We start from the raw sequence: 15,304 nt of genomic DNA, 5'->3' as shown, positions 1-15,304 counted from the left end.
TTTTTCGGTCAAATCATACATCTCTCAAATGAGCAAAAAACATCAATGTTCTCCTGATCAATGTTCTCTCAAATGAGCAAAAAAAATGTGCGAGAATTAAGTTTGTTTCAAATAAGCTTATCTACACCAATACCTTTTGTGATATATCTTCGAGGACTTTCTTACTAAACTACGAGTTGGAATGCTACCTTGATCTTCGCTCGAGGGAGTGTTTTAAGGATATTTCTCACAAAATTTCTTTGAGATATGATTTCTCTGTAAGTGAGGCTTATTCTTACTTTTAATTATCCTTTCCTATTTTTGTATATCCTTACTCTGGAAACAAGAAATATAGGAAAAAGGGACGACATTAGTATGGACGACATTAATAGGGGAAACACCAACATTAGACCGACATTCAATTGGACACGTGGGATATCATCCTCAAGTGACAAAAAGCATAATATTTCCCCTCATTTTTCCACATCACTGCTAAGGCCCATGTCGCCGTTAATACCCATGTCGCCCCTAATTTTGTGTATGATATAGAGTTTAAACATGTAACAATCCGTTGTTTCAAGTCAATGTAAGTCAAAATTATTCAAATAAAATCCAAAATCCTAACCACGTACATGTGAATTTATATCATTTCATTGATGTTACAAGAACTTTGAATGCCTAGAGTGCATGTTCATTTAACTTACATGTAAGTATATATATGGAAAACCATGTTAAGTAAGCTAGTATAAGTCAATAAAGGTTACACTAGTTCATCCAAAGTCTTAATACTTAACTTAAATTGTGATAATTCAAGGTGTAATAAAGTCACATGCTAATAAACTCCAAACCGCAAACACCCCCCTTCTAGAAAGTCATGGCCGCAAACCCTTTTCCCTTTGTCTCAAAACCGCAAACCTCTTTTCCATTTGACCTTAGGACCGAAATCAAGAGAGATTTTGGTTATATAGGACCGAAAACAAAAGGTTTAAGGCCCATTAAGGCCGAAAACCTCTTCTATATATATGTTTTCAACCGTGAACTCAATTCATTTCTCAATTTCCCAACCGTAAACACCCTCATTTTGCTCTCAAAAGTCATACAAAATCTTCATATATTCACGAGTTTTCTACCCAGATAATCATAATTCCACCTAGAACACCAAGAACAATCTTCAAATCTTTAAGTTTTCGTCAAGAACACCAAGAACATCATCAAATATTCACATCTCCCACCGAAAACACCCAAACACACCGAAAACGCCTAGAACACTTCCAAATAATTCCTAAGGCCTTTTTGTAAGTATTTCTTACATTATAACGTGTTGTCTACCAATTTAAATTATTATTTATTATTTAAATTAATATCTTATTAATTTAAATACGATATCGTGTATAAATATTATTAGGATACGATTACGCACACAGGTTCTAACCCAATGATCACTGCTACCACTTCCTATCCTATCGAGAACACGAATTTGAGGTGAGTTCATACCCCTACGTTTTCACTATTTTTCCATGTTTTAGGGTGGGGGGGGGGGAATACAAGTACAACACAAATAAATTTTTGGGTAAACATTGAAACGATTTCAAACGTTTTCAAATTATTTTAGACTTTTTTTATGTTATTCTAAATTATTTCAACTATTTCAACTAATGTTTTTACCAAAACATATATATATATATATATATATATATATATATATATATATATATATATATATATATATATATATATATAAATGAGATTCAACAGACTTAGGACTGATGTTTTCGCCTTAACTCCTGTTCCTTGTCTGGTTGTGGGCTTAGGGAAAATTCACTTGTCCGACTGTGTTTTTAATTTTAATTATTTATGCCCTATATATATATATATATATATATATATATATATATATATATATATATATATATATATATATGAGTACAAACCCTTAAACATTTGGAACATGCTGAGCAAAGGAGAATATTCAGAAATATTTTCATTGCAAATGGAACACACTTATAAACTATAATAGGTATAGTTTATGGAACATCCTTACTATTCTACTAATTCAAGAAAGATACAAGAACATACTTATAAACTATAATAGGTATATTTTATGGAACATCCTTACTATTCTACTAATTCAAGAAAAGATACAAGAACATATTTATAAACTATAATAAGAATAGTTTATGGAGCACGTATATCTTTGTTACTAAATACAGAGATACAATACAAATGAACATATAAACTATAACTGGTATAGTTTATGGAACATAAGTACTATTTTTTCTAAGTTCAGATTTTACTACAGTAATAAATATATAAACTATATTAGGTATAGTTTATGGATCATATATACAATTATTCATTTCCAAGTGATTTTCCGTTATTCTACACGTAACCGTTAGAATAGCTTTGAAAGACACACTTCAAGTATTTACCTAAGTACCAACCAAGCCATGAAATTATAACCAGAATTTCCTGGAGGGAGAGCGTGAATTTATATATAGATCTATACAGGAATGACAATCACGCACCTTAACTGTTAGCTACAGTTAGGTCGGGAGGCCTGGGGTTACAAATGTCATGACGATTCCGACGCTTGAAGAATGTTGTTTCAGTCCGTCTTAGTTCATCGAGTATGGTTATAATAACTCACAATTTGGAATTAAACAATACGATTAGTGTATAAGTAAACAACTTCATATAGTTTTATTAATAATGAAACTACAATACAGTATTTTACAAAGCAACTGGTAAATCCAGGTACTTACAATTACAAAGTTTTTATACAAGTACAAATACATAATAGTATTCCAGTACAGAGAAAACATACTTTTCATAGTTTTATGTGAATTAAAACTACATTATATTATCTCAGGGTACAATAACTTTTACACGTTTTGGTCTTAGGGTATTAAGACTACAACACATTACAACATAAAATATAGGATTTTCTGGGAAAACCTACTTACATTTTCAAGGAACAAATGACAGATTTCAATTAAAAACATTCTTATGAACTCACCAACTTAAATGTTGATACACTTTCAAAATCACTTGTATTCTCAGGGAACCAATAGACAGGTACACCCAGAGGCTTTTGAGATGACAGAGCTTTGTAGAGTCGCGTCTTTTATACTTTTGCTATACACTTTTGATGCCATACAAACTATGTATTGAACAGATGTAAAAACTATATTTTATCAATGTAATGATTGTGTTTACTTTAATTACTATTATACAATTGTTGTGATACTATACATGACGTCCTCCGCCCCCGAATGTTTCCGCCATTCTGGTTTGGGGGTGTGACAGATTGGTATCAGAGCATTGTTTATAGTGAACTAAGTATATGAACCTTACGAGATATACAACTATAAACACAATGGTTCTGAAGCGCTCTCACTAAAAGTGTACTTTTAAAATCTAAGTATTTTATAAGAAGTATAAAAAAATACATACATACCAGAAACAATATCATAGTAAGAACTACACAAAAGTATTTAGATGTTGGACGCTGCAGTTAAACCTAGACAATTATGTAATCATATCTTAGATAAATATATCCTGATCAACTATATTTATTTGAGATACGACCAACATGTGTTTAGGAGTGATCGTGGTGTTGCAACAAGTCTAAAACTTACCAACACTATATACAGGAGAAAATCTAGAACCAAACATAAAGAATAAAATACTATAGGAGTATTTTATGATCCTACAACACTAGGACAAGAACATTTAGGCCTCGATAGTTAGATATACTAATGGTCGATAAGGGATTTCTTACTAGAATCGAACATGAGAAAACAAAGAACCCTTGCTGGTAGGTCTATAATTACTAAATGTATACGTAAGAGTTATATATAATTAAAATTTTATAGACTTAGAATTTTCGATTTAGCTTTACTTCCTGTTCCTTGTTTGGTTGTGGACTTAGAGTAGGGTCACTTATTCGAAGGTCTATTTGGTCTTAGTTATATGTAATTTGTATACACTAGGTGATTATACGGGGACCCAGTGTGAGCCACACTATACATGTTATAAATGAAGTGGACGATTGTTTACTTATATTAGTAGACTTCCACTGTAAATCGCTTAATAGAACACTACAACAGTCAGGATAAGATATATCTTGTTAAAATATCACCTAACTCATGACCACTATAGAGGACTTCTCATTACTTTCTCTTTAATCATTATAGAGAAAGATGCCTCCAAAGAAGTCCAACAGGAACAAAAACAACCCTCCAACGAATCCACCACCGCCACCACCTCCTCAGTATGACCCTGCTATTTTTCAAGTAGTAGTAACAGCCGCCATGATGCAAATTAACGCAAGTGGCACTAGTGGGGCGGGTAGCTGTGCTAACCCTTCTAACCACAGAGATAGTCACAGACACCCGAGTGAGTGTTCCTATAAATACTTCACGAATGCTAAACCCAAATCCTTCGATTGAACCGGAGGTGCCATTGCTTTAACACGTTGGTTCGAGAAAAGCCAGCAAAGTAAAATTTGCAACATGCACTTTCATAGATAGAGCTCTCTCATTTTGGAACAGCCATGTGAAGTCATTGACTCTTCTAGTAGCCAATGTCATGAGCTGGGAAGACTTAAAGGAACTTATGCTAGCAGAATACTGCCCGAGGGGCGAAGTGTAAAAGTTAGAGCAGGAGCTCTTGAGTCTAAAGATTAAGGACTCTAATATTGCTTCTTACACTGCCAAATTCAGTGACCTGACTCTTCTACGTCCCGGGATGGTCACCCCGGAGAGTAAGAAGGTGGAAAGGTACATTTGGGGATTAACTCCCCTGAATTAAGGAAATGTTATAGCTGCCAATCCCCTTATGTTCGATAGTGCCAAGCGTCTGGCACAGACATTAGTGGATCATGGAGTTCGTGAAGGCTCCATGACAGCCATTCCTGAACAACCCAAAGAGAGTGGCAGCAAAAAGAAATTCTGGAACAAAAGAAAGGGACAATCGTCGCAAGAGCCCTCAAAGAAACAACAAATTGTGGCAGTCCACGCTGCTACTGTTCCCGCTGTTACTCCAGCTGCTCCTGCACCTCCCAGCCGATATGCTGGAAATCTTCCAATGTGTAACAAATGCAACTTCCATCACATAGGAGTTTGCTGATAAATGCATTGCAAGAACTACAATAGAAAGGGGCACACTGCCCGTTTCTGTAAGGCGCCAACACAACCAACCAACCAGGTCCCCTGCGTAGGAGTCAACCAAGCGTGCTATGGGTGTGGTGAAACAGAGAACTACAAGAGGGATCTCTCGAAAGCAAGGAATGTTGGCAGTACAGGAAGAGTACTAGCAATGGGACAGGAGGAGGCAATAGCGGATCCCACGGTGGTCTCGGGTACGTTCCTTCTCGATAGCTCTTATACATGCATACTCTTTAATAGTGGTGCGGAGAGGAGTTTTAAACATCTACTCAAACAAAAACCATAATCCTTAATCGAATCATTTACCGTCGAGATGGAAAGCGGGAAAACAGAGAGCACTAACGACATATTCATAGGCTGTACCCTCACTCTAAACGACTATTCTTTTCAAATTGACCTCATGTCGGTATCTATAAAAAGCTTTGACATCATCATCGGCATGGATTAGATAAGTCCTCACCGTGCTGATATTCTTTGCTACGAAAAGGCTGTTCACCTTAATCTGCCAAGCAGCGAAACCCTCATTATCTATGGCGACAAACCCGGTGCGAATCTGCGCATCATCTCTTGCATCAAAGCCCAAAAATACCTACGCAAAGAGTGTCATGCATTCTTAGCTCATGTAGTCAATGAAAAACAAGAAGTAAAAGACCTCGAGAGCATTCCCGAAGTATGTAATTTTCCTGGCATCTTTCCCGAAGATCTTCCAGGAGTTCCTGCTGAACGCTTGGTCGAGTTCCGAATGCAAACTTGATTCCTGGAGCTACCCCCGTAGCTAAATCCCCGTATCGCCTAGCACCAGCAGAGATGCATGAATTATCCAGCCAATTAAACGAACTACTCAGTAAAGGATTCATTAGACCAAGTTCCTCACCCTGGGGAGCACCGGTCCTGTTCGTGAAGAAGAAGGATGGATCATTCTGAATGTGCATAGATTACCGCGAACTAAACAAACTTACCATTAAGAACCGATACCCTCTTCCACGAATAGGCGACCTCTTCGATCAAATCCAAGCACCCTGCTACTTTTCAAAGATTGACCTAATATCGGGGTATCATGAATTATGAGTCCATGAGATTGATGTTCCCAAAACAGCATTCCGAACTCGTTATGGTCACTACGAGTTTGTAGTAATGCCCTTCGGTCTAACAAATGCACCCGCGGTATTCCTGGATATAATGAATCGGGTATGCCATCCCTTCCTAGACAAATTTGTGATATTCTTCATAGATGATATACTTATCTACTCACAGAGTAAGGAAGAACATAGCCAGCACCTGATAAAGTCTTAGAAACGTTAAGGGCGGAAAAGCTCTATGCAAAATTCACAAAGTACGAGTTTTGGATTAGAAAGGTAAATTTCCTTGGTCACGTGGTCAGCGAAGAAGGAATACACGTGGACCCCTCCAAAATAAAGGCAATCGAGAACTGGTCAGCACCTAGAACGCCAATAGAGATCTACCAATTTTTAGGACTTGTTGGCTACTACCGCAGGTTCATACATAATTTCTCCAGAATCGCTAAACCGCTTACTGCCTTGACTCAGGAGCGTGTAACTTTTAGCTAGGGAGAGAAACAAGACACTGCGTTCCAAACACTGAAGCAAGCCTTGTGCAGTGCACCTATCTTGTCCCTTCTTGAAGGAACAAAAGACTTCGTAGTATACTGTGATGCATCAAATCAAGGACGAGGCTGTGTACTAATGCAACGAGGAAAGGTTATTGCCTATGCCTCGATACAGCTAAATACACACGATCCCAACTACACCACTGACGACCTTGAGCTGGGAGCAGTAGTGTTTGCCTTGAAGATATGGAGGCACTACCTTTACGGTAACAAGTGCACCATCTTCACCGACCACAAAAGCCTCCAACACATCTTCGATCAGAAAAAACTTAACATGAGACAACGACGATGGGTAGAGCTACTCAATGATTACGAATGCGAAATTTGCTACCATCCCGACAAAGCCAATGTAGGAGCAGATGCCCTTAGTCGAAAAGAGTACTCAGGTCGTAGAGTGAAAGCACTAACCATGACAATCCATTCCCCTTCTGTCCACACAGATCAAGGAGGCCCAGAAAGAAGCCTTGAAGCCGGATAATGTGGCAGATGAAGCCTTAAGAGGAATGGAAAAGAACTTAGAAATCGAGGATGACGGAGTTCGTTACTTCATGAATCAGATCTGGACACCGGAGTTTGGTGGCTACAGAGATGTTGTCATGAACGAAGCCCACAAAACTCGATACTTCATTCATCCAGGTTTAGATAAGATGTATCTGTATCTCAAGAAACTTTATTGGTGGCCGAACATGAAAGCCGAAATTGCTACCTATGTGGGCAAGTGCCTAACTTGTGCCAAAGTCAAGGTAGAATACCATAAGCCCTCAGGTTTACTACATCAGCCAAAGATACCTGAGTGGAAGTGGGAGCGAATTACAATGGACTTCATAACCAAGTTGCCCAAGACCAATGATGGGCATGACACCATTTGGGTAATCGTCGATAGATTAACCAAATCCGCTCACTTCCTACCAATAAAAGAAACAGACAAGATGGAGAAATTGACCAGAACTTACATTAGACTGATAGTATGACTTCATGGTGTGCCAATATCTATTATCTCAGATAGAGACAGTAGATTCACCTTGCGGTTTTGGCAGTCACTACAAAAATCTCTGGGAACTACACTGGACATGAGCATAACCTACCATCCACAAACCGACGGGCCAAGTTAGAGAACTATCCAAACTCTATAAGACATGCTAAGAGCCCGTGTGATCGACTTCGGCAAAGCATGGGATACCCAATTGTCACTTGTCGAGCTTTCTTACAACAATAACTATCACACTAGCATCAAGGTTTCCCCGTTCGAAGCCCTCTATGGCCGCAAGTGCAGATCCCCTCTGTGTTGGGTTGAAGTAGGTGACACGCAACTAGCTAAAGGCCAAGCTCCTGACAACACTCTCACAGGCCCGGAGACCATTCGAGAAACCATAGAAAAGATCGTCCAAATCCGAGAACGACTGAAAGCCTCTAGAGACAGAAAAAAGAGCTACGTAGACAAGAGATGAAAACCCTTGGAATTCCAGGTTGGTAACCATGTCCTATTGATGGTCTCACCCTAGAAGGGCATGATACGCTTCGGAAAGCGTGGAAAACTAAATCCAAGGTACATCGGGTCGTTCGAGATTCTTGCTAGAATCGGCCCAGTAGCTTACAAACTTCGTTTACCACAAGAAGTTAATAATGTACACCCTGTCTTCCACGTGTCAAATCTAAAGAAGTGTCTAACCGATGAGACTCTTGTGATTCCACTCGATGTAATCGAGATAAACGAGAGTCTAAACTTTTTTGGAAGAACCAGTAGAAATCATGGATACGGAAGTCAAACGAACGAAACAAAGCTGCATACCAATAGTGAAGGTTCGCTGGAATGCCAAGCGGGGACCTGAATTCACTTGGGAGCAACAAGATCAGATGAAACAAAAGTACACGTATCTTTTCCGTAGTCCATGAGTATTCCATAGAAAGAATTTCGGGACGATGTTTCAAGTCAATATAAGTCAAACTTATTCAAATAAAATCCAAAATCCTAACCAACTACATCTGAATTTATATGATTTCATTGATATTAAAAGAACTTTGAATGCCTAGAGTGCATGTTCATTTAGCTTACATGTAAGTATATATATGGAAAACCATGTTAAGTAAGCTAGTATAAGTTAATAAAGGTTACACTAGTTCATCCAAAGGCTTAATACTTAACTTAAAATGTGATAATTCAAGGTGAAAATGTTGATTTCGGTCCAAGGAATCTTATCCTAAAATCCCAACCGAAATCACATGCTTTAATAAAGTCCAAACCGCAAACACCCCTCCTTCTAGAAATTCATGGCTGCAAACCCTTTTCCCTTTGACTCAAAACCGCCAACCACTTTTCCATTTGACCTTAGGACCAAAATCAAGAGAGATTTCGGTCATATGGGACCGAAAACAAAAGGTTTAAGGCCCATTAAGGCCGAAAATCTCTTCTATATATATGTTTTCAACCGTGAACTCAATTCATTTCTCAATTTTCCAACCGTAAACACCCTCATTTTGCTCTCAAAAGTCATACATAATCTTCATATATTCATGAGTTTTCTACCCAGATCATCATAATTTCACCTAGAACACCAAGAACAATCTTCAAATCTTCAAGTTTTCCTCAAGAACACCAAGAACATCATCAAATATTCATATCTCCCACCGAAAACACCCAAACACACCGAAAACGCCTAGAACACTTCCAAATAATTCCTAAGGCCTTTTTGTAAGTTTTTCTTACATTATAAAGTGTTGTCTAACACTTTAAATTATTATTTATTATTTAAATTAATATCTTATCAATTTAATTACGATATCGTGTATAATTATTATTAGGATACGATTACACACACGGGTTCTAACCCAAGGATCACCGCTACCACTTCGTATCCTATCGAGAAAATGCATTCGAGGTGCGTTCATAACCCTATGTTTTCACTATTTTTCCATTTTTTTAGGGGGAGGGGGGATACAAGTACAACACAAATAAATTTTTGAGTAAACATTGAAACGATTTCAAACGTTTTCAAATTATTTTAGATTGTTTCAGGTTATTCTAAATTATTTCAACTGTTTCAACTAATGTTTCTACCAAAACATATATATATATATATATATATATATATATATATATATATATATATATACATATATATATATATATATATATATATATATATATATATGAGATTCAACAGACTTAGGACTGATGTATTCGCCTTAACTCCTGTTCCTTGTTTGGTTGTGGGCTTAGGAAAAATTCACTTGTCCGACTGTCTTCTTAATTTTAGTTATATATGCCCTATATATATGAGTACAAATCCTTAAACCTTTATAACAAGCTGAGCAAAGGAGAATTTTCAAAAATATTTTCATTGCAAATGGAACACACTTAAAAATTATAATAAGTATAGTTTATGGAACATCCTTACTATTCTACTAATTGAAGAAAAGATACAAGAACATACTTAAAAACTATAATAGGTATAGTTTATGGAGCATCCTTACTATTCTACTAATTCAAGAAAAGATACAAGAACATACTTATAAACTATAATAGGTATAGTTTATGGAACATCCTTCCTATTCTACTATTTCAAGAAAAGATACAAGAACATACTTATGAACTATAATAGGTATAGTTTATGTAACCCGTATATCATTGTTACTAAATATAGAGATACAATACAAACGAACATATAAACTATAATTGGTATAGTTTATGGAACATAAGTACTATTTTTACTAAGTTCAGATTTTACTACAGTAACAAACAGATAAACTATATTAGGTATAGTTTATGGATCATATACACAATTATTCATTTCCAAGTGATTTTCCGTTATTCTACACGTAACCGTCGGTATAACTTTGTGAGACACACTTCAAGTACTTACCTAAGTACCAACCAAGACCCGAAATTATAACCAGAGTCTGCTGGTGGGAGAGCGAGAATTTGTGTATAGATCTATACTGGACTGACAATCCCACACCTTAACTGTTAGCTATAGTTAGGCCGGCAGGCCTGGGGTGACAAATGTCATAACGATTCTGATGCCTAAAGAACGTCGTTTCAGGCCATCTTAGGTCATCAAGTATCGTTATAATAACTCACAATTTGGTATTGAACAATACGATTAGTGTATAAATAAGTAAACAACTTCATATAGTTTTATTAATAATGAAACTACAATACAATATTTTACAAAACAGCTGGTAAATTTAGGTACTTTCAGTTACAAAGTTTTTATACAAGTACAAATACAGAATACTATTCCAGTACAGAGAAAACATACTTTTCATGGTTTTATGTGAATTAAAACTACATTATATTATCTCAGGGTACAATAACTTTTACACGTTTTGGTCTTCGGGTATTAAGACTACAACACATTACCGCAGAAAATATAGGATTTTCTGGGAAAACCTACTTACATTTTCAAGGAACAAATGTCAGATTTCAATTACAAATATTCTTTTGAACTCACCAACTTAAATGTTGATACACTTTCAAAATCCCTCGTATTCTCAGGGAACCAGTAGACAGGTACACCCACAGACTTTTGAGAAGACGAAGCTTTGTAGAGTCGTGTCTTTTATACTTTTGCTATACACTTTTCATGTTATACAAACTATGTATTGAATAGATGTAAAAAATATACTTTATCAATGTAATGGTTGTGTTTACTTTGATTACTATTATACAATTGTTGTGATACGATACATGACGTCCTCCGCCCCCGAACGTTTCCGCCGTTCTGGTTTGGGGGTGTGACAAAACAAAATTAGACTGCTTTTCATCAAGTTTCTTTTAGCGATCTCTCTCTTATGTTTTTCTCTCCATGCAAATGATAAATAGTTATCCTTTCATTAGTTCCTTCCGTCTTCTCCTTGGCGTCTCTAGCCACAACCTCATCACCATCTTTACCTTGACCCACTTGTTGGATTAGGTATCTAAGCCCATAACTATAATTGGTATGTACTTGACGCGATAGTAGCATGGTTCTTTCTGGTTTGCCTTCACCATAGCAATTTGATAAGATGAATTATAGAAAAGGATGTTAATTGTGATTTATTAATATGTTATAAGAATAATATATTAATTGAGAAATCATATTATTTAATTAATATTGATCAGAAATTAATTTGGAATTAATTTAGTGATCAAAAGAGACTGATTAAATTACGGGGACTAGTATTGCAATTATATGGTAGTTGCAAAGTTTGGCTTGTGGATCCCTAAGAAGGGATGAACGAAATTCTATGTGTAGCCCACATAAATTTCGTCCATAAGAGGCCTTCTGGAAGGATCTACTGGATTGCCTAAGGTGTAAGCAGAGAATTAGGGTTCCAGTCAAATACACTAATTACACAACTATATAAAGACCCCATAACACCTTGAAATCGGCCACTTGCTTCTAAGAGAATACCCTAGCCGATTTTGAGCCTCCTAACCTCTCTCATATTCTTCCAACTTGCTTCTTGGTGTTTGTGACTCACTAGAGGTGCAACAATTGAGGCACTAAGCTCTTGAAGGTCAAGATCTACAAGCTACAAAGAAAAAGGTATTCATCTAAATTTGTATTTATGTTATAAGTTTCGAAAATATTATGCTAGTTAGGGTACATGCGTTGGATAACTTGATTTGCATGTATAACTTAAGAAAAACATAGATCCGAAGAATTAGGGTTGCATGTACACCATAGGAATGCTATAGTGCTCATAACCCATCAGTGGTATCAGATCATATGCTGTTTTTCTGTTGTATTTTATGCCATGGTTAATCGTTCTAAGCTGAAAAGAATCGATTTCTACCTTTTGATAAATAAACTCGATGAGTCCATATTGGGACTTGACGAGTTGAGGCAACTCAACGAGTCCAAAGCCTGACTCGACGAGTTGACTCGTCTGATTGCAGGATTTTCGGATTTGTAGCCTAAATTAGATTTGGATAATTACCATAAACTGTTTTTTCTGTCAAAATTCGATTTTTCTAATATGGTAATGGATATTCTAATCTAATTGGAAGATAATGGTCAAAATTTAAGATAATTACTAGATTATATGATAAACTAATTATTTGTAAATTTTGAATTGTATTTATCCTGCAAAATAAATTTGGATTAGGTCAAACTTTTATAAAGATAAAGTTATATGATTATTTTAAATTATTTTAAATTTGATCTAGATAGTTTTGAAAAGTTTCATAACTTGCCCTCAAGTTTTGGAGTTTAAAATTTGATTAAAAAAAGGTTTTGATTTTGAAATATTTAATTCTAAATCCTAGTGTTTTAAAAGGTTTAAAATACAACCCTTATAATATTATAATATTAAAAGCTTAATACTTATATACGTGTATAAGATGAGTCATCCTTACTGTTAGTAGGCCTCATTCACGAAGCTAGTGTATAAGGCGTGTTTAAGGAAGCGGCCTATAAAATGACCACCGTTGGGTATCCACTCTTACCCTCCGCACTCTTAACTAGTGGAGGGTCGTTAGCCGAACGGGTAGGATAGGACAACTAATTCCTTAGTAATAAGTATAATGATTATTATAAAGTAACTAAATGTTTTCATAAATTCCCAATCTCAGTTACTTTAAGAAAAATGTGAAAATGATGCTATTCTATGAAATTGCACTTTGCAACTTGCCAAGTCGTGAGTGGAACATGTGTGGTTAACCGACACACTAACTTGGACTAACAAGGGTGGAAAAGGGTAGCTTGATGTTTATCATAAATCACTGGAGTGTGTGTAGTTAGCCGACACATTGATTAGGTGATAAATGACATCGAGAGTACCGAACACATTTGCATGGTTATTCACATTTTGTTTGCGATCCTCGGTATCCCAGTCACACTTGAAGGCATAATCGAGATTAAACATGCCATTGAAAAGTTCAATGAATCTCAAAGAATCTAGGAATTTGAATTCATTTAAAACCTAATGTTAATTTTCGTTTTTCTTGGTGGAAATTGGTGAATCGTCATTTACCTACCTTCAAATATTTTGCAATTGGATTACGACATCCCTTTTCCGAATTGTAGAATATTGTGTTGGGTCCTAGCCTTAATATTTCATTTGGGTGTTATATTAAGGATTCTTATCTAATCTAAAATTTGTCTCTTTTCTTTTTCTAATGTCAGGCTCAAACTCCTCCAACGCCAACACCTCGAACCCACTTTCTCTCTTTGGTATTTGTGGGAGGGTCACATTTGATGGATCCAACTTTAACGATTAGATTCGCAACATTCGCATGGTCCTAAGGTACGAGGACAAGGAAGAGATTCTCGACAAAGAACTCGTCGAGATCAACGAAACTACTGCTACTCCCGAAGAAATCACCGAGTATAAGGCTCGATGCAAAGAGGCGACAAAGGTGTCATGCATCATGGTAGCCACTATGACTCCCGAGCTTCAAAAGTTCTACGAGGACTATTGGCCTTATGACATGCACCAAGAATTGAAGGAAAAATACCATCAAAGTGTGCATCAAGAAAGGTACGAGATTGTTGCCTCATTAATAACAATCAAAATGAAGGATGGAGAGTCCATCATGACCCATTTGCAAAGAATGCAAAGGTATGTGGATCGTTTGCTCAAGTTGAATGTCAACTTCGATTAAGAGCTGGCCATTGATATTATCCTCCACTCTTTACCTCCTTGTTATGAATAGTTCAAGATGACTTATCATATGAACAAGGATGAGATGACCTTGAGCAAACTTCAAGTGTTGTTAAGAACTGCTGAAACCGGCTTGAAAGGCAAAGCTGTTGCATCAACTCCTAATGTTGTTGCCCCTATCTTGGCAATTGGACAAGGGAAGGGGAAGAAGAGGAAAGCACCTTCTAAGAGCCACAAGGGAAAGTCTCATGATGGTTCTTCTTCAAGTCTAACCAAAGGTGGTTCTGCTGCTCCTTCGTCTAATCCGAAAGATGCAGAGTGCTTCTACTGTCACAATAAAGGGATTTGGAAACGAAGTTGCCCGAAGTATCTGCAAGGTATCAAGGATGGCATGATAAAGCCCACCTTCGCATGTATTTACACTATTAAATCTAATAACTTATCACATGCTAGTTCTTGGGTCCTTGACACATGGTGTGGTTTTCACATTTGTTCTGATTTGTCGGGTCTAAGAAGAAGTAGGGATGTGGAGCATGGGAAGAAGAACTTGATCATGGGGAATAGGAAAGCGTCGCTTGTCAACCAAGATTGGAGTTTATTCTTTATTTCTTAGTAGTGGGTTAGGGTTAGATTTGAACGATTGTTGCTACTCATCAGAAATGGCTAGAAACATTATTTCTTTTCATGGTTTATATAAACAAGGTTTTAGATTTTCGTTTAATAATGAAATTGGTTCTATTAATGCTTTCTATAATGGTAAAATTTATTTTGAATCATTGCCTTGTAATGGTATATATGAAACTGTGATGGTTGTAGACAACTTAGGAAATAATGTGTTGCATATTGACTCGTCCAATGGTTTGGACAAGGCATGCTTGTGGCATTGTCGTCTTGGACATGTCAACAAGAAGAGCATATCCTTACTCCAAAAGGATGGAGTGTT

This window comes from Lactuca virosa, chromosome 7 (genome assembly GCF_052849685.1).
Source record: "Lactuca virosa cultivar CGN04683 chromosome 7, Lactuca_virosa_CGN04683_v6, whole genome shotgun sequence".
Classification (NCBI taxonomy): Eukaryota; Viridiplantae; Streptophyta; class Magnoliopsida; order Asterales; family Asteraceae; genus Lactuca; species Lactuca virosa.
The sequence above is the reverse complement of the archived record's forward strand: the minus strand, read 5'-3'. Positions refer to the sequence as shown.